The 22,713-nt window shown below is 35.1% G+C and overlaps 1 protein-coding gene and 1 pseudogene across 1 annotated transcript in view; one reads left to right on the top strand and one right to left on the bottom strand.

Annotated features, from left to right (window-relative positions):
- The window catches only part of LOC133179124 (collagen alpha-5(VI) chain-like), a 284,568-nt gene that overhangs the window by 37,372 nt on the left and 224,483 nt on the right, over positions 1–22,713 (top strand). The gene's annotated exons all lie outside the window — the stretch shown is intronic.
- LOC133179213 (uncharacterized) lies at positions 10,515–11,437 on the bottom strand (annotated as a pseudogene).

The raw sequence follows: 22,713 nt of genomic DNA, 5'->3' as shown, positions 1-22,713 counted from the left end.
TATTTATGCAGGTGAGGTACTCAAACTCTCAGTTGCTCTCACTCTATCTAAGGGAGTCACTGTCTCTCTTACAACTTTATTCTGATTTGCTTGCCTGTCCCTATCATTACCTTCAGCAAATGACACACGACGTTTGTGTCGAAGAGTTTTCTCAATCTCGTGCTTACATTTCTCATAGTCTGTAGTGAGGTCCTGCAACAGTTGTTCTATATCTGAAACCTGTAATCTCATGCTAGTATCTAGTTCACTCTCATGCATATCAATCTCACTCACAGGAGAGGACAAAGAGGGCTGATTGACTCTTGTAATAAGCTTTCTTCTAGCACCTTGACTAGAACTTAACCTATCAACTCTAGGGGTTGATGTAGCTCTTCCTACTCTATCAGAACTTGAATTTAGCGAAGCCATGGTTTCTATTCAGAAATCCTGGTCACGACACCAAAAATTATGTAACCGGAAGTAGAACTCTTTAGTGTATAAATTACAAAAGTTACCAGCCAACTTGGTTTAAAGGAGTAAACTATCTCCAGTTATCAATGATCAACCCAGGTAAGGGGATTTCTGAACTATGATCAACGCTAAATGAAAACACAGTTTTAAGTTTTATCAATTTAATAAAGTGAGAATTAACCGTTGTAAATGATAACAAATAATAAATAATGATCAAAATTTAACAAACAGAAAAGTCTTTGAAAATTGCACAGAATTAATAGGGCTTTATCAAAAATGTAATTTAATCTGGTAGGTGATTCACAATAATCTCAATGAATAATCTCAAAAAATAAATAAGTAATTGAAAAATGTAACAGAAAATGGGAGGAATGTGGAAACACTATGAAAAATAATTTATGTCCCTACTGGGCTTCCATACTTATGAAAGTTGTCAAAAATCCTATAAAATGAATGAATTAGAAAAGTGTAAAAAGAATGAGATACATCACCCAATATTACTACTATCAACACTCTAGAGTTGAACTGAAAATATCAATGCTAATTCTAGGTTCTAAAAATAACTGACCCAGAAAATAAACAACACCCAAAAATAAATAATAAATAGTGGTTCTAGGAATTAGATCTGTTATCTACAAATCCCTAGACCAAGCTGGACTTGGAAAGGGGAAAACTAAATTAACTCTAAATAACCTACATCCTAACCTATCATATAACTTTATTCTATAAAACCTACATCCTAACCTATCATAAAGTGCTCGCTCAGCACGTGCTAAATGAAACCTATAATGCCGTGTACCTTGAGGTTGGCATAAAATCAGAGATAATGAGCCATGAGGCTTATCCCTAACCAAGTGAAGTAAACTGCTCGAACACGGGTTTAAATACCCTAGCAAGGTCCAAAATAAAAACCAATGACTATCAAAGATCCTAAAGCTAAGTTAACCAATCAGAACACAGCTATCAAAAGTACTACGGAAAGACTGCCAACATGGATGACACTTCCTGTTTAAAAAGTAAAACATGTGGTTTGTCAACACATGTCCTACCTTATAACAGACAAATAATAAAGGGGTTTTACGTAAGTAACAACTGAAAACAAATGATAAATAGAATAATCTGACTGAAATATCAGCAAATACTTGTAAAATATTATTTACGAAACGATGGCTATGAAATAAAAATCTAAACCACTACAGGTGTATTTCGTGTAATAATGTTAAAAAATAAATTTATCATTGAATGACCATATTTATATTGCTTATACAAATATATTTGTCATGAAAATAGCATAAAAATTTGAAAAAATGTTTTATAGAAATGACAAATTGCGATATTATTTTATACAGATAAGCCTTACACTTGATAAATGTTGCCAGCAAGAAGGGAAGAGATCAATTCAATATACTAAATTTAAAGCAATAAAATAAAAAATTTCAGCTGAAAAATAAATTCACTGAAAGTATTATTGCAGAAAAGAAAATGCTTAAATCCTAGTCTTTATTTTATTTTGCTTCTGAAATGGCCTAGTTGACGTCTGCATACATGTATGTAAATAAATTACGCAATAATTTCAAAGACGACGTCACAATAGTCCACTTGCAACGATTTTTTTTTTTCGGAAAGCCAGGGGGGGGGGGGGATAAATTCCCAATCTTTTTGGATTCTGTTGGTTAGGATTGATCAGATTAATTAATATTCTGAAGCCTTGTATTTTCAGTCATTTATACAAGTGCACGGTTGACGTTTTAATATATTTTCAGATTTTATAATGTCACGCACAATATAAGCGCGTTGCATCTGCGTAAGTTTATATTGTAGACATTGCCGTTAATATTATGCATATAAAAACAAAGGCTCATATTTCACCTAGTAAAATTTATTTTTTTTACCCATATATTCTGCTTAAGATCATTCCACATATACCAGAGTTGTAATTTCTTATCTGTCGAGGATCGAGTGAAGTTAAAAGAAGACTTGATCGAATGAGAAAGCGACAGAAAGGCCAAAAAAGAATTTCCGACCAAAAGAAACAAGAGGCCCATGGGCCACATCGCTCACCTGAGTAACTTGGGCCATGCTGTTCTTTACCAGATCCCCCCCCCCCTTTTAATATACCTATTGTGGCCCCGCCCTACCCCCGGGGGTCAAAATTGTTCGGGGGTCAAAATTTGAACAATTTAGAATCTACACTACCCCAGGATGCTTCCAAATATGTCTCAGCTTTATTGGTCCTGTGGTTCTTGAAAAGAAGATTTTTAAAGATTTTTCTTATATATTTCAATGTAAATTTTGGATTCCCTATTGTGTCCCGCCCTACCCCCGGGGGTCAAGATTTGAACAATTTATAATCTGCACTACCCCAGGATGCTTCCATATAAGTTTCAGCTTTTCTGGCCCTGTGGTTCTTGAGAAGAAGATTTTTAAAGATTTTTCTTATGTATTTCAATGTAAAACTTGGATTCCCTATTGTGGCCCCGCCCTACCCCCGGGGGTCATGATTTTAACAATTTAGAATTTACACTATCCCAGGATGCTTCCACATAAGTTTCAGCTTTTCTGGCCTAGTGGTTCTTGAGAAGAAGATTTTTTAATGACCCCACCCTATTTTTGTCTTTTCTTGATTATCTCCCCTTGTAAGGGGACTTGGCCCTTTATTTTAACAATTTACACTCCCCTTCACCCAAGGATACTTTGTACCAAGTTTGGTTAAAATTGGTCCAGTGGTTCTTGAGAAGAAGTTGAAAATGTGAAAAGTTTACAGACGGACGGACGGACGACGGACAACGGGTGATCAGAAAAGCTCACTTGAGCTTTCAGCTCAGGTGAGCTAAAAAAAAAAAGAAAAGAAAAAAGAAAATAAAAAGCTGCATCGGATAAGGGGTTCAATTTCAGCAAGGTTACCTGTCACTAAATTCTTTCACCCCATTACGTCGGTATATGTGTATCAAACAATTTAATATAAGTACTGTGGAACAAAATTATTTGTCAGTGTGGACAAGTCTGAAAGCAAGTTATTTATCAGGCACGAAGAATCAGGAGAGCAGGGCCCCATCCCTCTTTTTTCCAAACTTTGAAAATGTTCATTGAAAGGCTGCCCCCCTCCCCCCCCCCCCCCCCCATCTGCTGTAGCATAAGTAGAATTTAGGGATCGGTTGTGAATAAAAAGTGTGAGAAAAATTTTGAATCTACCGTGACTCGGGGCCTCGGTTTTTAAGGTCTCATCAGAAAGACCCGTAACTTTCACCTAAAGGTACCGAGCGCTTGACGAAGGAACAGTTGCTATCTATTTTTTTTTTTTATCGACTTAGGTTGGTCGCGGCCGCGATTCGAACACACGACCTTCCGATCACGGAGCGAGCGCTCTACCTTAAATGGATTGAAAAGCAGGCATAAAGGCCTATGATCTTTCTCTCCATAGGTTTGGTATCGAAGCCTTACAATACTTAGTTAAAGATAGGCTCTCATATTGAGCGAAACTTCAAGCAACAAAGTCGAAACTTCAAGCTACTGTATTTATTTATCTATAATTATAAGTACGTATTTTAAAAAAAGATCGAAAAGGTGTTTTTCAAAGAAAGTAAATGCCTATACATGTACATGTTTATATTTTTATTATTTATTTATTTTGAAAGGCTATACTTAGTTGGCGAAAAAAGCCTCAATTGGTTGAAGAAAATGCGATAGAAAGTTGCCTATGCCAACTATCCATGCTGCATCTCTACCAGCTTGTAAAGGGGGGGGGGGGTACTTGATCCGTGCATTTGAGAAGGGCTATCCAGTGACATATAAAATTATTAATCGAATGACAGTACTTTTTTCAGATTTTTTTTGGTTGGGGGGTGGGGGTGGGGGGCTTTTTTCAGATGACAGGACAGAAACGTTTTAAACACTTTTTTTGTAGATACATATGTAGATTCCTGAATGACGCCGCGACTCATTAGAAAGGATGAGCCGGGGAATTTGCCCTTTCAATGTTATTTATTAATTAAAATATCTAATCTTTAATACTTTCTTATAAAATTTATAGGGAATCAGACATTCTATAAAATAGTGTTAAAAGTTTTAATGCAATCTTAAAAACAAACCAAGTAATTCGCATAAGAAATATTGTCTAGCATTTAAAAATCAAAATCTTGCTTGAATTAGAATAATCGGATACTTAAAATAAACGTACTATTAAATATGCGTTACGCATCCCCCCTCCTCTCTCTCTCTCTTTTGTTTTAAAATCGTATAAATTAATCTTTCATTTGTACGTATATTGTCAGACCCAAAAGCCAAACTGTTTGTCTGAAGCCATTATTTAACCGATCGATGGGTCGACAAAACGCAGAACATAGTCAATGAATGTTTTGTGATACCTTTGTATCTAATGCTGGCTTCCATGCTGTAAATTTACTTAAATCACAATGCAGTTAAACGTGGTCAATTTGGTCACTGTCGAACACCAACGAATGCAAATGAGATTTACAGTGTAGCTGATCCCGTCCACAATTTTGACGTAAGCGGTCCAGTTTCTCATCGACAGGTTAAATATCTTACTTACGGCCAAACATAGATTTTTTTTTATGACCGCTCAGTACAACATTGGAAATGTGTGTTTAGATTTATACAGAAACCAATTTTTAAAGGTATAACAAAATTTTGTGTTGTACTCTGGAAATCTTCAGAATAAACTCTGAAAATATTGTAGGGAGCAAATGTCAAAAGCGATTTGTGCATACATGTGTATGTTTATAAATGATAGAGGCTGTGTTCGAATGATTAAAACTCTGTATCAGACAAGAGCGGTCTTTGAGAAAATGGATTATCTGTAAAAATCTGAACAGAAACTTTGAGTTGGTAAAGTCATGGAAAGGGAAAGGCGCTTCACAGTTGCTGATCTTGTAAATGCACAGTTACGCGGTAAAATAAAAAAAAATAATAAACATGGACAAACAAAATATTGCTACTGGTACGATTGTTAGCAAAATAAATTAAAATTGATAGAGAAAGGTTTTTAGTAAGTGGCTATTGGACCAAACAGTGTGAAATATAAAGGGAGATTAAAAAAAAAAAAAAAAAAAAAAAAAAAAAAACCATGACGCAATGTTTTTGACGTAATAATGTAGCTCCGGGGTTACCAAACATGTTGATTTTAAAATTAAGTAAATTGATTTCTGTTAAATCGAATGGAATGAAACTTCACACATCAACAAAATAAATATTTTTATATAAGAAAATGAGTTCTTTTTTAATGTTTCTAGAAAGTAATATAACGAACTTTCCAACAACCCTCGTATTTGCGTAGCGTTGTTAGGTTGACGTCATAACGTCATAGTGTTATTTTCCAAAAGAAACTATCTATATTCAGATAGCTTTGTAGGAAAATTGATTTGAGATAATTAAAAAAATTAAGCTGAATTAAAAAGAAGACATCTTAGACATGTTTCAATAAAATGTTCATCAGATTTTGGGACAGGGCGGATTTTGGTACATAACGTACCTTCTTCTTTCAGCCAAGGTAAATGAAATTGCTAAAAAAAAAAAAAGTAAAATAATGTTATACGGAATTCAAGTTATGCTTAGAGCCTCTTTATACACTTGAAAGTAAGGTGAAACAGTCTGCAAGAGAGAATGTGTTCCAGTCAGAAATGTCAATTGCAAAGGGAACAGTAATGGACCATTTCAATGAGGAAACTAGATTTCTTGCACCATATCTCCATTTGATAAAGAGAGTTGCAAATATATTCAGAAGCAAGTTCCGTCCTGAGGAACTACTGGATCTAAATTTCAAGGTATATAGATTATTAACTTTTTTTTTCCTTTTTCTCGGAAAATAAACCACTATCCACATGTTACATCCATCATGCTTCTTTTTAGATGGACCTTGACGTCCTCCAATGCGAAGACTTCCTTGTCGCCGACATCAATGCAGATGGACAGAGGCACATAATATTCAGTTCCCCTTTCCAGCTATCCCTGCTGAAGGACGCTAGGCGCTGGTATATGGACGGGATTTTAAGGTTAATATATGTATATATTTAATTAAAATACCTAGATACCAAAGATATGGTGCTATATATATAAATACACTAAATATTATAATTTTTTGGATTTAAGATTAAACAAGTATTACATTCTTAGGTCGTACCCAAAGTTTTCCGTAAAACTGGCCAGCCGATGTCAATATACGCCTTTGCGCAACGGGGCGGTCAAAAGAAACAGCTTCCTTTGGTATTTGCCCTGATGTCAAGGAGAAAAAAAGAAGACTACGACGGTTGTTCGGAAAGTTCGTGGACTAGCACCATAAAATTAAACCCGCTTAAGATACGTCAATGAATTTTTTAATGTTTAATTAGCATCACCTTTTTTATTTATATAATAAACTATACATCATTAGTTTCATTTTTTAATAAATTATTGATGTTTTTGAAAGCAATGGTATGTCCAGGCGGCGCAACCTCGAAGATAACGTTTTTTCTACCTCAGTGTAACTGAGAAAAAACTCTTTTTCTATATATGAGCATTTGTCATTCAAAAATGCCGTTAATTCACTCGTGTAGTATGACACAATTGCACTGTAAAATTTGCAATTTTACCCCATTCTGTAAGTTCTGTGAAATTTTATTGTAAATTTTATATGAAATATCCAAATAATTATGAGGTTGTAATGACGTCAGAAAGGAGGGTGGGTGTCTTTTTCCAACACTCTATACAGTTTCACCCTCTGTAAGTTCTGTGAAATTTTATTGTAAATTTTATATGAAATGTCCAAACAATTATGGGGTTGTAATGACGTCAGAAAGGAGGGTGGGTTTCTTTTTCCAACATTCTATAAAGTTTCACCCTCTGGAGAAACTGGCATTGACCTAGAAAATATTTATATGGGCTACTGAAAAATAAAATGCATTCAGAGTACTTTTTTAAACGCCGAAAAAGATTAGAGATTAGAGATGTAAAATTTAATGTCGATTTGTAGTAAAGGTGTTCAAAGTTTGTCACTTCGAAAAGTGACGTTTATCATGTGTGATATATGTTGAACTCTGACAAGCAAATATGCTGTTATAATCAAGTGAGGATCTATCAGATCTATTTACAATACTATATGCATTGAAATCAGCTGTTTATGACATTGTAAAATCATATAAATAAGACGGGTTTAAATCTTTACTTAACTCCAAAGAAACTCATCAAGATAAGTGTATGAGGTAGAGAATGCGGACACTGAAAAACAATGACGTCATGAGACTAAATGGCGACAGCGCCGGGTGATCATATAATGTCTTATTTATTTTATGATAATTTGGTAAATATTCAAGGTATCAAGCTAAAATTTTCCACATTGCTTTAACATTTGTTGTTTTATGTTCATTAAAAATTTTGTAAGCATAGACTACATAGCATTAATTTTATCGTATCAGTCCACGAACTTTTCGAACAACCCTCGTATATGATGGTGAGGCAAAAATATGCATGCATCACTGACTCAGAAAATTATTCCTGTAAAATATTGCAAGTCAGAGAAATAACTTGGATTTTCCTGATTCTTCAGGTTTTGCAGGCCATATTAGGTCTAGAACGGCTAGATGAACCAGTTGTTGAGGAAATTATGCTGGACTTTGAAAAAGGCATTTCATTTTCTTATTCTCATTACACAAATGAAAAAAAATAGTACTCAGTGTAGGAATGGAAAATGTTAAGGATTATAAGTTAAGCTAAATATCAATTTGCCTCCCTTAGCAGCTTGGCAGTCCATTCGAGAAGTATTGCCCGGTATTTAATTTAATCCGTGGATGTGTCTTCCACTGGACACAGACATTATGGAGACATGTGCAGGACCTTGGACTAGCTGCCACCTATCGTGAGAAAAAGGCAACTCACTGGTTTATTAAACAGTTAATGGTCCTTCCATTTCTGCCTTAAAATGACATCAACCCCACATTCCGGGCAATGCAAGAAAAGGTTCAACCATCTTCTCTAAAGTCCCTCACAGACTACATGGTGAGACAGTGGATTAGCAACGCAGTATTCCCTAGCTATTCCAACCTGGTCCATCTACAAGCAGGAGATTCGTACCAACAACGATACCGAAGGTAATGTATTATAGATATATCTATTTCATGTGTACCTTAAACATTTCCCTCCCCCCCCCCCTTAATTTTATTGACTTGCTTGTTCTTAAAAAAAATTACCTAGGATCTCACAATTGTCTCAGTGGCAAAGCTGGGCACGGAAACATCGGGTTCCACAACTTGTTTCCTATGCTGCAGAAGGAGTGATGCCAGAATAACCAGCACAAGGGTGGAGAAGAAAATTCGACAAGCTTGGGCGGACTATGACGATGAGATCATCACTACAAGCCATTTCCTGCGAATTTGTGGAGGTGTCTATGGCCACACTGAGTAAATTCCTCTTCAAAATCTGATAATCCGGTTTTTTTTTTTTGTATATATATTTTTTTTAAACAGATAATCTTTTTTTCGTTGTTAAATTCATTGTGTTTCATGAGATTTGGGTATACTTTGAACGTATTGTATACATTGTAAGTATGTAAATATTGCATTTCAGGGTTTTTTCTCATATCAGTAGCAATTTTTTTTTAACGTTTTGGTTTTCTTCGCGTTCCTATCTTTCTTGTTTAAAGAATGTACAATTACTTAAAAATCTTGTAAATATTTACATTTCTGGTTTCTTAATATACTAGTATCTTTTTTTCTAACAATTATTTTTATTTTATGTGAGATCTATTTTCCTCCTTTTTGTCGTAAGATTTAGAGTGACAGAATATAATTTGAAACTGTTTTATTTTTTATTCGCACTTACATGTTTCGCTACTATGAAATTAATCGCTAAATGTAAAATTATAACAGATATTATTTTTCTTTGGTTTCGAGTTTGATTTATATAATATTCTGTTCAAAGACAAAAATTAATTTCATTATCGGCTAAGGTAAAGATTGATAATTCTAATAAATTTATTAACTTTGGCTTTGAATTTTTCTTTCAAAATTGTGGCTCTTAACGAGGGGGCCTCCACGTGGCAAGGGCTGGGCAATGTATCAATGCATTGTTTTTATTAAATAATTAATTATTTTTTCCTGTAAATAAGATACCGACAGACTTCCTCTCGTTCAGTTTTATAAGAGTCATAAAAATAAAATTAATTTATTTGACCAGATAAGAGTTAATAACACAAGAATGGAGTTGTAAATGATTTTATTAGACCATATTAAACATGGGGTGAAATGACCTAGATAGGAGAGTGAAATGACCTACCGTGAAATGGAAGTAGAGAGAAATAACTTAGGAGAGAAAAAGTTTTAGAGAGAAATGACCTGACACCCGTGGAATAAATAGAAAACGCTAATTTTTGCAATTCACCTTGCATGCTACCTGTTTGTGAAATTTAATTACATTTTGATTATCTGAATATAACTTTACGAATTTGTTGCGCAGAACATGACTAAAGGTCTTGATAAAAAGAACTGATTTTAATTCTCTGTATGTAGAACTTCTTTTTTTTTCTTCTCAAAATCACCCCCACATACCACATACCCTTTGTTTGAATCCAACATTACGCCAGCTCCGGCGAAATCACTCGCATCAGTAAACACAATTCTGTCTGGAATGCGGAACCATGTAACTCTGTTAGGCACGTAGAACACATTTTCAAGCCAAAAATCTAACTCATCGGCTGCCGGCTTTGGTATTTTCAAAATCTGATCCCAATAAGATTTTTGAACAATTACAATAGATAAATGCCTGGTAAACATTTGACATATTGGACCTAAAGCAAACTTGAAAGAAATTATAGAGCCGACAACTGAAGCTAAATCCCTGACTGACACATGCTTTTTAGTTTTTTATGCTCAGGATCTTCACATGCATGCTCTCTAATTTATTATATGGAATACTAATAACACCTTGACACATAAATCTGAATTTTCTAAAGCGGATTTATTATTTTTAAGAAATATTCTTTCAGGAGAACTCTCAAAACTCTAATCTGTAACCATATTTTACAACATTCAGCATATAATCAGAAGGCTTTAGTACAGTTTCTCAAAATTCTCGCGAGTTTTTTAAGCGATCTTTAACAGAACTTATGTTCTAAAAAAATAATTTAACATCAAGCAAACAAAATTCAACACTATACTTAACTTTACTGTTTTCCGGATTCTATGGAATCTGAGGTTGCTGTGGCCTCGGGAACTCTGATTGGCCGTGCTCTTTGTTGTAGGTCTTTGTAGGGACAGAATTTTGCGAAATGCACGGGGAGTTGACAGTACAAACAAATGACGTTGTTTCTTGGCACTTGGTACATGTAGCTGGCTTTGAATGATGAAGTGGTTGTGTTATTATACTTTTGGTTGTACTCTGTGTACTGCTGAAATCCTGAATTCCCGCGAAAAAAGCTGCCTAGGGTGAGGCCGTCGAAAATCCCGGGGCTTGGCCGAACTGAGACTTTACTTTAAGGGAAGTAACTTCTCTTGCGGCTGCTCTTGAAATAGCGGCACGGATTTTAGATGCGTCTTCAGGATTATCAGCCAAATCAGAGTCGGTCTACTCTTTAACAGTATCCCATCCATGCTTTTCGGCTATACGTAAAATTTTATTCCTGTGGCGTAAAGTTTCTTTTTCTTTATTAATGATTTCAAATATTTCACTAATGTCGTTTATTGTCAACTTTTTCTCGATCAAATCCAGGGCTCTGAGCCTTTCCTCATTAAATTTGAACTTTAAATTTGAACTGAATTTTGTTACCTTCACTCTGTAAATCACAGGAATCAGTCCTCTTAAACTGGAATTTTTCTTGTATCTCCGAGACAATGGCGACTCTTTGTTTCTCTAGTGCAGTTTCAATTCGCCGGATAAAAAGTCTAACCGCGTCCGTGGCGTCAAAATCTCTCTCGTCACAAGTTCTTGGTTCCAAAGTTATTGGCGAATCTTGTATAGGACTACTGGCAGTGTTCTGTGAATCATTTTTCTCCAAATCACACATTCCTATGCTGGACACTATATATGTATGTCCTTATAATCTTGTGACGAACTTCGCAATGACGAAACACACGCCTGGAACACTATTTATACTAAGCACCAAAGCACTCGTGCATGCAATAATTACTATGAATAGATCGGACATTTCCGTAATACGAAACTCTCAAATTCGTAAAGAAATTCATTGACACAATACAAATTTAGAGCAGAGCAAATACGGACCTCAAAATTCAGAGGTGCGATCACGCACAATGGAGAAGTGAGCATCCCCTGCCGACCGGTCACACCCGCCGTGTGCTCCTTGTCATGATCGGGAAAAAATACTGGAAAATCAGTAGACAGTTCAGTGTATAAATAATGGCCTAACAGTCAGTATGAAAAACGTCAGACAGCATTTGACTCAATGATAGGTTGTATGTGCTGACAAAATCATTGTATCGACCACAAAACTTGCGAAATGATTACTTCAAACGAGACTGTTGATATCATTGTTTCATCAACTTGTTTTTCAATAGCTTGCCTCGTTTTAGAAATTGTTCATACGTAGAATACTTGAGTATCGAATCAACTAAGAGACATAACCCCATATGCAGGGTATATTGCTACAATAGTAAGGGAAGTTGATGATTGAAAAGTTGAAGTTATCACATTTTTCATAAAGCTTTGTTGTTAGGTTTCATTAACGTCTTCTAGTAAAAACAGATGTGTCGGACTCTGTGGTATCTTTTATTTCAAGCTCACTTGGATATACCGAGTCGACATATAAATGGAAGTTGTTGTTGGTTGATTGTTGTTTAACGTCCCTCTCAAGAATTTTTCACTCATATGGAGACGCCACCACTTGCCGGTGGAGAGCTACAAATTCTGACCTATACTCGGCACTCAGGGCCATTGAGCAGTGAGGGATCTTTTTCGTGCCAGCACCTACTGCGACACGGGACCTCGGTTTATACGGTCTCATCCGAAGGACCGGTCTCCACGTCCCGCAGTGGGATTCGAACCCGCGACGTAAGGATCAACCCCTTACTTCGCGACTCTAAAAGCAGACGCTCTAACCACTGCACCACGCGGGCAACTATAAATGGAAGTAACAATTGTTAATTGATTAATACGTCGTCGATATATCGAAATGTCGAGTTGAAGGTCACAGCAAGTGTTTTCTTCTTCTCATGTAAAAGTTTTTGAATAAATTCTGCTTCATATGAATACAAAATAGGTCTGCTAATAACGGGGCGCAATTGCTACCAATGGGAATTCCAACAGATTGTTGGAAGACCTGATCTCCAAAAACTGCATAGATATTGTCAATCAGAAACTCAAGCATCTTTTTTTTTTTAATATCAACTTAAAGAGTACTTGTGTGTACAATCAGAATGCTTTTTTACAAAATGGTTTTGTAAATGTCCAATGACAAGGTAAGTATATTTACGAGTTCCATTTTTATTGAAAAAGCAGCTATCTTTGATGCCAAAATCTTTAACTGGAAATTTTTTTTTTTTACAATGTAGAATTTTAATATGATTTATGAACATAAAAACACGAACTACCGATGTCGACTAGCTTAAATACCCTTAGCCAAGACGGAAATGATAACTTCGAATGGTGACTGACGTTTTTCATACTAATAATTAAACACTGAATTCTCTACGGATTTTTTTGCTTGCTCAATCATGAAAAGGAGCACACGACAGGCGTGACCAGTCGACAGGGAATGTTTACTCCTCCATGGCACCTGATCCCACAACTGATGATTTTTTGAGGCCCGTGTTTGCTCTGCTTCAAAATTTGTATCGTTTTAAGTGACTTTTGAGCTTTGATTACTGTTCTTTATATCCATACTTTAAATAGATAGAGAGAGAGAGAGATAGATAGATAGATAGATAGATAGATATTTGTGTGTGTATGGGGGAGGTGTTACTTTCTCGGACACCTGACGAAAATTTTAACATGATATTATAAGGATCCATTCAAATCAAAATTACAGCGCTACACATACTGAGTAAATATCGTCTTAATGAATATAATGAATTAAATCAAGGAGACTTCTTTTTGGGAGAATAACATAGTGATATAAGTACAGAATCATATCTAAACAAGAGATGTTTGTGAAACACTTATGCCCCCCTCCTCCCCCCCCCCCCCCACATAATTGGAAGTCCAAGAGGCATAACTCTGTCAAAAATTGGCACAGAACATGACCTAGATATTTTTATGATAAATCTGTATATCAAATTTCATTTCAGTATGTATAACCTCTGCGAAGAAATGAACGGAAACTGCAAATAATTGGAATTTTTCTAAGTCCAAGGGGCATAACTCTGTTGAAAATTGCTCGATCGTACCCAGAACAGTACTTGGCCTAGATATTCTTATGATTAATCTGTATACCAGATTTCATTTTAGTATGTGCAATCACTGCGTAGAAAATGAACGGGAACTCCAAACAATTGGAATTTTTCTTAGTCCAAGGAACAATAACTCTGTTAAAAACTGCTCTGCGAAGGAAATGAACAGAAACTGTTGGTGGACCTACTGACCGACAGCAGCAAAGCAATATGCCCTCCCTTCTTCGAAGAGGGGCATAATAAACATGGATAGATGATGCATTGAAATAAAAGTACTTAATTATAAAAGACAAACAAATGGGGGCATTGGTTCACAGATGATCTTGTCGCGAGCCTTCCGATTGAGTATGGTAAAAGGTTATTTTTCCACCTTTTTACTTACATCTGTTGACAGATCACCGTTCGTCGTAGCTCAGTCGGTGGAGCGCTCGCTAAGTGATCGGAAGGTCGTGAGTTCGAATCTCGGCCGCGATTGACCAAAGTCGATAAAAAATGGGTAGCAACTGTTCCTTCACCATGCGCTCGGCACTTTGAAGTGAAAGTTGCGGGTCCTTCGTATGAGACCTTAAAAACCGAGGCCCCGTGTCACGGTAGGCATTGGCACGATAAAGATCCCTCACTGCTTAATGGCCCTGAGTACCGATTAAAGGTCGAAATTTGAAGCCCTTCACCGGTATATGGTGGCGTCTCTATATGAGTGAAAAATTCTCGAATGCGACATAAAAGAACATACAATCAATCAATCAATCTGATGACAGATCAGAGAAAATGGCATACTATAAAACCTGGCCTGGCCCCTTTGGCCTGGCCTCTAATTTGGATCCAAACCAAATTTTGCCTGCCCTCAAATTTGGCCTCTGTAAAAATTTTTGGACTATATCTTGGATTTACCCAAAAATGAAATTTTTTTTTCAGAATGATTGATTTTATTGTTTTTTTTTTTTTTTCAAAAATGGTTTCAGTTTTTCTAAATTAAAGCCGGTGAATAATATATTTTTGTTGAGAGGCAAAATTTGAGGCCAGGTCAACTTTTGAGGCCGGGCTAAAAATTGGTTTGGAGCAAGTGTAGCCCTTTCATTCGGTCAATCCATTGATATATCGACTTCACAGAAAATTATATCGAATTGGATATACCAGTATTTTACTCTATGGAAAATTGGATTTTATCTTAAACTATTATATATATATATATATATATATATATATATATATATATATATATATATATATATATATATATATATATATGAGAGAGAGAGAGAGAGAGCTTCATCTTATACGTATGATGGATACTACCCATAAGATAAATCTATGCTTTATCCACGGGTATGCATTATCAATAGCTCTTCCGGTTTTGACACAATACTTCGCTTCAAGATGTAAATTTATTGAAACTTCTTTTTTGGAAAGTTCTTGCGTTATAAAATAAATTATATAAGCAATGATGTTCGTTAATAACAATAAAAGATTCATTATACCTCATTGAAATGTCAATTTTTCTCCCGTTGAAATGGTGTATATTCGCTCAGCAAGCCTCGCGAATATACACCATTCCAACTCGTTGGATAAAGCAAATATAAAATCCTCTATATACGTACATTACATTATAAATCAGGAGGAAAAGAAGGACGTTCCTATATTGTTTAAAGCAGTACATTCAAACAAAATAATTTTTACCTACCTAATAAGATTAAATTGGTTTGTTGAATTTGAAGAAGGGCAAATAAACATATTTTTAATTTTAGTCCTATCAATTTGGCATATAGAGGCTAGTGACGTGGTATCTAATTAAACCAGTATAACAGATGTGAACTTACATAAATATTCAAAATGTGTACTTCTTATCCCTGTTTCTGTGAGCATAATCATCAAAGTCTTGTACTAAGTTAATCAACGAGTCTATTATATTTCAATTTATCGCTTAGAGAAGGAAAAATGTGTAATGAATCGCTGCAAATGGAGAAGCGGAATTCGAAACAGACGTATGGTCACATGTAGTATGTGTTGTAAATTCAAACAGTAAAAAAAAAAACACATACCAAAACAACACTGTGGAATCACTAATTTTCGTGGAGATTTAATTTTCGGTGGTTTTGAGGTATGGAGAGACCCACGAATTCTAAACATCTAGAATCGTTTGGTCCGTAGTACCAGACTACTAGTTTAAATAAGATGTTATTGCTTTTGTTGATGAATATAAATATTTGGGTGTTGTCCTAAAAAATAATGGTAAATTGCAATATGCATGCGAGAATTTAGCAGTTAGAGCAAGGAAAGCATATTTTACAATCAAATCAAAATTACCAAGCAATCTTAGTCTCTCAGGAAAGGCTCAGTTTAAGATATATGAATCATGCATTATGCCAATTTTGACTTATGCTTCGGAAATCTGGATAAGTGATTTTAAAAAAATTATAAAAGACTTTTATAAAACTCCATTCGAAAAAAATTCAAAATTTCATCTTGAAAGACATTTTAGGTGTCCATAAAAAAGCTTCTAATTTAGCAGTTAGAGTAGAGTTTAGTGCATTTCCCATTATTTTCAGAATATATAAATTATTATTTAGATATTATTACAGATTACAGAAAATTGTTTCAGATCAAGAGAACTCAAACTTGCTTTTGCAACATGCATATTTAGAGGATGAAAAACTTGCAGGAAATGGAAAAACATGTTGGAAAAACTGTATACAAACTATACTTGATGAAGTTATTGGTTCAAATGCTAATACATTATCAATAAATGATTTTGAAAATAATTTGAAAAAGTATTTTGAGAATATAGTTTTTAGGGATAGAAAAAGGTAATGGCAAATTATCATTCTACAGCCAGTTAATAAGTCAAGGAAATCTAAACAAGCTTGAAATTCAACCATATTTAAATTTTTCCATTTCCAAGAATCTTCGCTCTTTTTTGACTCGATTAAGAATAAGTGCCCACAAATTACAGATAGAGGTTGGCAGATATTGTAACCCAATTATACCAAGAGATGAAAGATATTGTATTAATTGTCAAACTGTTGTTGAAGATGAACATCTTTTTTTATTTGTACGTCCACTTTATGAACAACTAAGAAGTGAATTTTGTACACTTTTGAACAATACATGTATATCTTATGAAATTCTTAATCCAGCAGATGTTAAATCAACAAGAAATATTTGTAACTTCATACGTGATGCATTTAATATAAGAAAATCTGTGTTACTATATATTTTTTACTGTATGTATGACTTGCGCCACATGTGGTTTTCGTCATATTGAATAAATAAATAAAAATATATAGCATTGAATAAACACGTATACTTATACATAATTAAGGAAGCAAGCATTGAAATATGTATAAATGTATATGCTTCAATATATTTAAAACTTTTGTTTAATTAAAATTAAGAAAATAATTATTTTTAAGCATAGGGTCGTTTGCAGATTAAAATATGCCGTATGTGCCTCTAACAATCAATACAATAAGGTCTTAGAATGTGTCACTCGGAACACCCCGCGTATCATTGCTAGCGCAAAGTGTTCAAAAGAACTAGATTTATTCCTACACTTTGAGGTATTTACATATTTTTAAGATTTTGTATTTGTGTGCATCACTTAAAGGTGTTGAAGATTGGATGCCTTGCATGTCTTCAGTCGATAAATACATTATTTATCGTCACATCCACGAACATCTTCACTTATTTGGAAAACGATCAGATCTTCCCCTGAACCTTTTTCCATCATGGGTCCAGTAGATGCTTCTTCACTAGTTTTCGCGTTTTCTACAATAATGACGCTCTTTGTTTAGTTAATGCCTCGATGATGTGGATTGTGTGAGTTTGCTTAGAAGGATTTTGATTGTAGAACTTGAGATTGCTTTTTCGCGTACACCTGTCACCTTATTTCTATAACTAACAAAAATTTGTCATTATTGGTCATTTTCTCATTGGGTCGCCCACGTGGTGAAAAATTCTCGAGAGGGACGGTAAACAACAATAAACAAACAAAACATCCTGTTGGGTGAAAATCAGATTTTGACATCTAATACAGTGAAGATGATCTTTTTTTTCATTTTTGCCCTCGGGTACAGTATTCCGGTAATCTTCCATGCTATTTCTTCTATTGTTCCATTTCTTCCATTCTGTTTCCTCACGAAGGGATGAAACCTCTGGAACTAACACCTCTGTGATGGAATTTTTGAAGTTTTCTTTATGCCTGCTTTAAGGAATTTTCATCCCCGGACATAGAATCAGGCAAATCATTAAGCTGGTTTAAACTTTCTGAGTTGGTACTACTGTCACATCTAAATCTTTTAGGTGGGTTTTTCTTTTTAGCTCCTAGCCATTTTGGATTAACTGTTATGTTGTCTTTCGCTTCACTCAGCCGAACATAAATCATTTCCTGTTTAATATAAAATAAATCAAAAACAGAATATAAGATAAGACATAGTTAGCCACTGATTAAAACCAAAGTCGTAGAAAGACCATCGCATCCGTGGGAGAGCAAGATCATCATCCATTGCGGGCAATATCGGAATATATCCTGATGAGAAACGTTTCCAAAGACTATTGCTGAGGGGCTAAAACAGTAAAAATCCTGATAGGGAAAGGTTTCCAAATAAGGCTCAAGCGTACTGTAAATATGCAACAAACTTCATTTAAGTATCTGGAAAAAAATCTAAAATTAAATAATAATAAATAAATTTGCAAGCTTTCAATACCCAATACGTCAAAGCATTACTGGTCCAGTGGAATAAGCGGAAGCTTTCAAACCTAATGGACTCCGGTTAAAATCCACGGAAGGACTCCCATCTTTTTTCTTTTAAAAAAAACTATGTCAAGTAATATCAAGGGGTCCAGCCTAAATTCCTTTGCAAAGGCGTATTTTTCTTTGCAACCGAAAAAATGGTGGATACGAAGCGGCGAAGAAAACGAGGTCAGTAACTTTCGTGTAATTTTAGGAACTATAACCATTAATTTTGATAAATGGATGTTACGTTTCGGTGCGCCTATCCATCCTTTCCAATGGGAAAACTAAGCTAAAGAGATTTACTTTAAGATGAAAAAATTATTGAAGAAAAACTATAGACATGTCTCTATTGTTTGTCGCATTCATAACCAATCATCAGTTATTTGTAACATACTGCACAGTCCAAAGCTGTAGAAATTACATATATTTGTAAATTTTCCGGTCAAATATTAGAAAAACTCAATTTCCATTCACACAAAGCCAGTTTTAGAAATTTAATCCACAATTTACGACATTAAGATTAAAATTACTTTGCAAAGTCGATATTAGGACATGTTTACTTTGCAACTCTGTGATTCAGAACATTGGTCGTTATATTGAAAAGGCCTCTTCGCCAAAATTACAGGCAGCAATATAGTGTTTGCAATCAAATTGTATACATACTTTTCACGATGAAAATCACCTGTCACCCGGCATAATTTAAGTGGTGTGTACACAGTAAATCCTATGATTCTAATTGGGGAGGGTGTATTTTTTGTTAGTTTCTCCCTACCTCTGATACTTTTTTATTTTTTTTTCCCCTCTAGAGACTGATCCTTTGATACGCTCAAACCTGAGGTTGGTAAATAAGGGGAAAAAAAATTCTGGACAAGGGCATATGCAAGTTCCAAAGAGTATTTAGACTGTTTGCGATCGGGTGGATTATGGTCGACGGATCTAAAATTCTATCATCGTTGAAAGTGGGGATATTAGAAAGGGAACTGTATAGGGTGTAGAATCAACTATTTTTCTTTGTATCGTAACTCATGAATTACTGAAATTCAATTTTTATAATAATAATTTATTTTTAGGATGAAAATTGTCATATAGTGATATACATTGTAAGATGATGACAATTTTATAACCGTCATTTTCTTTCATTATCTTAAAGTATTCGTACACAAGTATTGCATGTATTAAATGTTTCTTGTCGATATATAATTTCTGTTTATTTTTGGTAGAATTCGTTTGGAATTTCCCCTCCCCCCCCCCCTCCAACGAACAGATAGGCTTTGCATCAAATATTATTTGCTTCTGGTAAAAAACAACAAAATTAAATTTCTCCAATTTTTATGTCGTAAATAAAGACAATGTTTTCTAAAAAAAAAATAACAATAATACTCAAAAGTCAATCCCATAGCAATCTTTTTCAAAAAAGGGGGGATTCCAAATGAAAATTTACATTGTTAAACTACATCAAAAAATATCCTTAACCCCCCTCCCCCCAACGCAGTACGGGCCCGAAAGCATAATTCCATACGAGATTAAAAAATGCTGTGCGATGATATCATTGGAAAAATATATTGCATTAAACCCTTCATATGACGATTAATTAAAGAATATTTCACATTTTGGATTTAATGTACTTGATTATTTTACACAATCTTGATGATTTCAATCAGTGGATTTTTACAAGTTCCTGGCGATGCTGTTGTATTTAGATTTCACATTAGAAGGAGGTGGGAAGAGTTTTGTGGCATACATTCTGTTTTCGCGGTACTTAATAAGACCTTTATTATAAAAATTATTTTTTTTTTTTTACACAAATCACACTTTTCATTGGTTCGAAAAGACTTCCCATAATGATTACATGAATACAGTCCTGCTGCGTCAATTGGTATTGTTGAAGAAAATACTTGCTGGTAATAATCGCATTTGATGCAGTGCTCTTTTCTGAAATAGATAAATCTGACCGGTTATGAAAACAGTTTTCAAGGAAGCGATACCTTGAAACTTACGTACAGATTAAATTAAAATTTATCAGATTGTATTTTTTGCTTTTGTAATCGTTGCGATAGTGAATTTCTGTATTGTTTATACAGCAAAGTGATTTGCACAGGAAAAACAAGGCCTGAACCGCAATTTGCAAATGAAATATTTCCTATACTACCTTTATTTTCGAATTTAGTCAAAATTCTGTCATTTTGTCACAGAAAGTCATGTTTGGATAAGGAGTCTTGATGTAATATATGAGATAAGTTTTTCTTATTTTCCATTCAACATGCACTCTGTTGTAAAAGACAGTATTTACCCTCATATGATGACACACGTTTTCAATCCGTGTCTGCAAGGCATGTCGTTTTATTTCAATAGATTTTTTGGTATGTAATTCGTGCGTATCCAAAAGTATCACACCAAAAGACAAATAAATGCTTCACCGAAACGACATATTTTGATACCGAATTAAATGCGCGAATCATTAAACATTTCATGATGTTTACTGGCCTTCTTTCCAGTCTCCGCTTCGACTCCGCCATTTTCTCTGTTGCAAAGAAAATTACGCCTTTGCAAAGGAATTTAGGCTGGACCCCTTGAATATGGTAAGTGCGTATAAACAATGGCGACAGACCTTGTATTGTTACCTGTTTACTTAGACAAAAATATCCTAATTTTATCTAAGAACGTCTATATATTTAAGCAAAACTTTACAAAATCCTGAATTAATACACAAGCATTTACATCTGGTTTATTTTCATACAAATTATTCGCTAGAAAAACACTCAAATAAGCTAAACTTTGGAGCCCAAATAGACACCTCAGCTCTCGTACATGCTGACCTCTCTTATTATTTAGAAAACTTGTTTCCATTGAATTGAGTACAAGAGTCTCAGTCATTGTGTACTTGATTCAGTAATTTAACTCATTAATAGCATTCATTTGGTATTGTGCAATACCGCACTAACACTCTTTGTCCAGTGTTTATATGAAACATGAACATCACTATTTTGATTGTTTGTTTGTGTATTGTTTAACGTCCCTCTCGAGAATTTTTCACTCATATGGAGTCGCCACCACTTGCCGGTGGAGAGCTGCAAATTTTGACCTATACTCGGCACTCAGGGCCATTGAGCAGTGAGGGATCTTTTTCGTGCCAGCACCTTCTGCGACACGGGACCTCGGTTTATACGGTCTCATCCGAAGGATCGGTCTCCACGTCCCACAGTGGGATTCGAACCCGCGTCGTCACTATTTTGAATTGCAAGTGTTAAAACGTTCCATGTAGACTATCAAGTAATGTGTATAAATGGGTTATTCCATTAATCTGATGTACACTGATTTCTATTTATTAAAGAAGTTTTATCATAAGGCATTTTTATTTGTGATGAAATGACTACATGTTTTTATTATCTTCGTGTGTGTTGTGACTGTCTATTTGTTAATATTGATTGATTGATTGTATGTTGTTTTACGTCCCTTTCAGGAATTTTTCACTCATATAGAGACGTCACCATACCGGTGAAGGGCTTTAAATTTTGACCTTTACTCAGCACTCAGGGCCATTGAGCAGTGAGGGATCTTTATCGTGCCAACGCATGCCGTGACACAGGGCCTCGATTTTTTAAGGTCTTATCCGAAGGACTCGCAACTTTCACTTCAAAGTGCTGAGCGCATAGCGAAGGAACAGTTGCTACCCATTTTTAACGACTTAAGTATGTCGCGGCCGAGATTCGAACTTCCGATCACGGAGCGAGCGCTCTACCGACTGAGCTACCGTGAACGGTTGTTAATATTGCATCTTCCCAAGTCCCAAGTCAAGGTTTCTGATCCACTCCGATCCACATAAACCCTTGACCGAATAGATTAAAACTGACTGGGTTAGAAATGCGCTCTCTGATTGGTCTCATACAAGTTTGCATGAACCAATTAAAAGCATTGTTTTGTTTAACCTGAAACTAAACCGTAAACAGAAAAACACGCCAGTTCTAATCTCAACGAAAACGCTTTTACCAAAATAACCCAGTTAAAGGCTTGTCTCAACTTTTTAATTAATATCAAGTTGAATTTATTACCGACTTCTAATATTGTCTCGCATTCGCTTACTCTGATTGGTCGGCAGCAGAGGTCGATAGAGTTCAGAATGTGTAATAACACGAGAAGGCGCGATAGTAAACCCCGTCAAACTTAGTCTATTCGGTCAAGGGTTTATGTGGAGCGGAGTCGATC

This window comes from Saccostrea echinata, unplaced genomic scaffold (genome assembly GCF_033153115.1).
Source record: "Saccostrea echinata isolate AGI-Se365-2 ecotype Australia unplaced genomic scaffold, CSIRO_AGI_Sech_v1 ptg000004l, whole genome shotgun sequence".
Classification (NCBI taxonomy): Eukaryota; Metazoa; Mollusca; class Bivalvia; order Ostreida; family Ostreidae; genus Saccostrea; species Saccostrea echinata.
The sequence above is the reverse complement of the archived record's forward strand: the minus strand, read 5'-3'. Positions and strand labels throughout refer to the sequence as shown.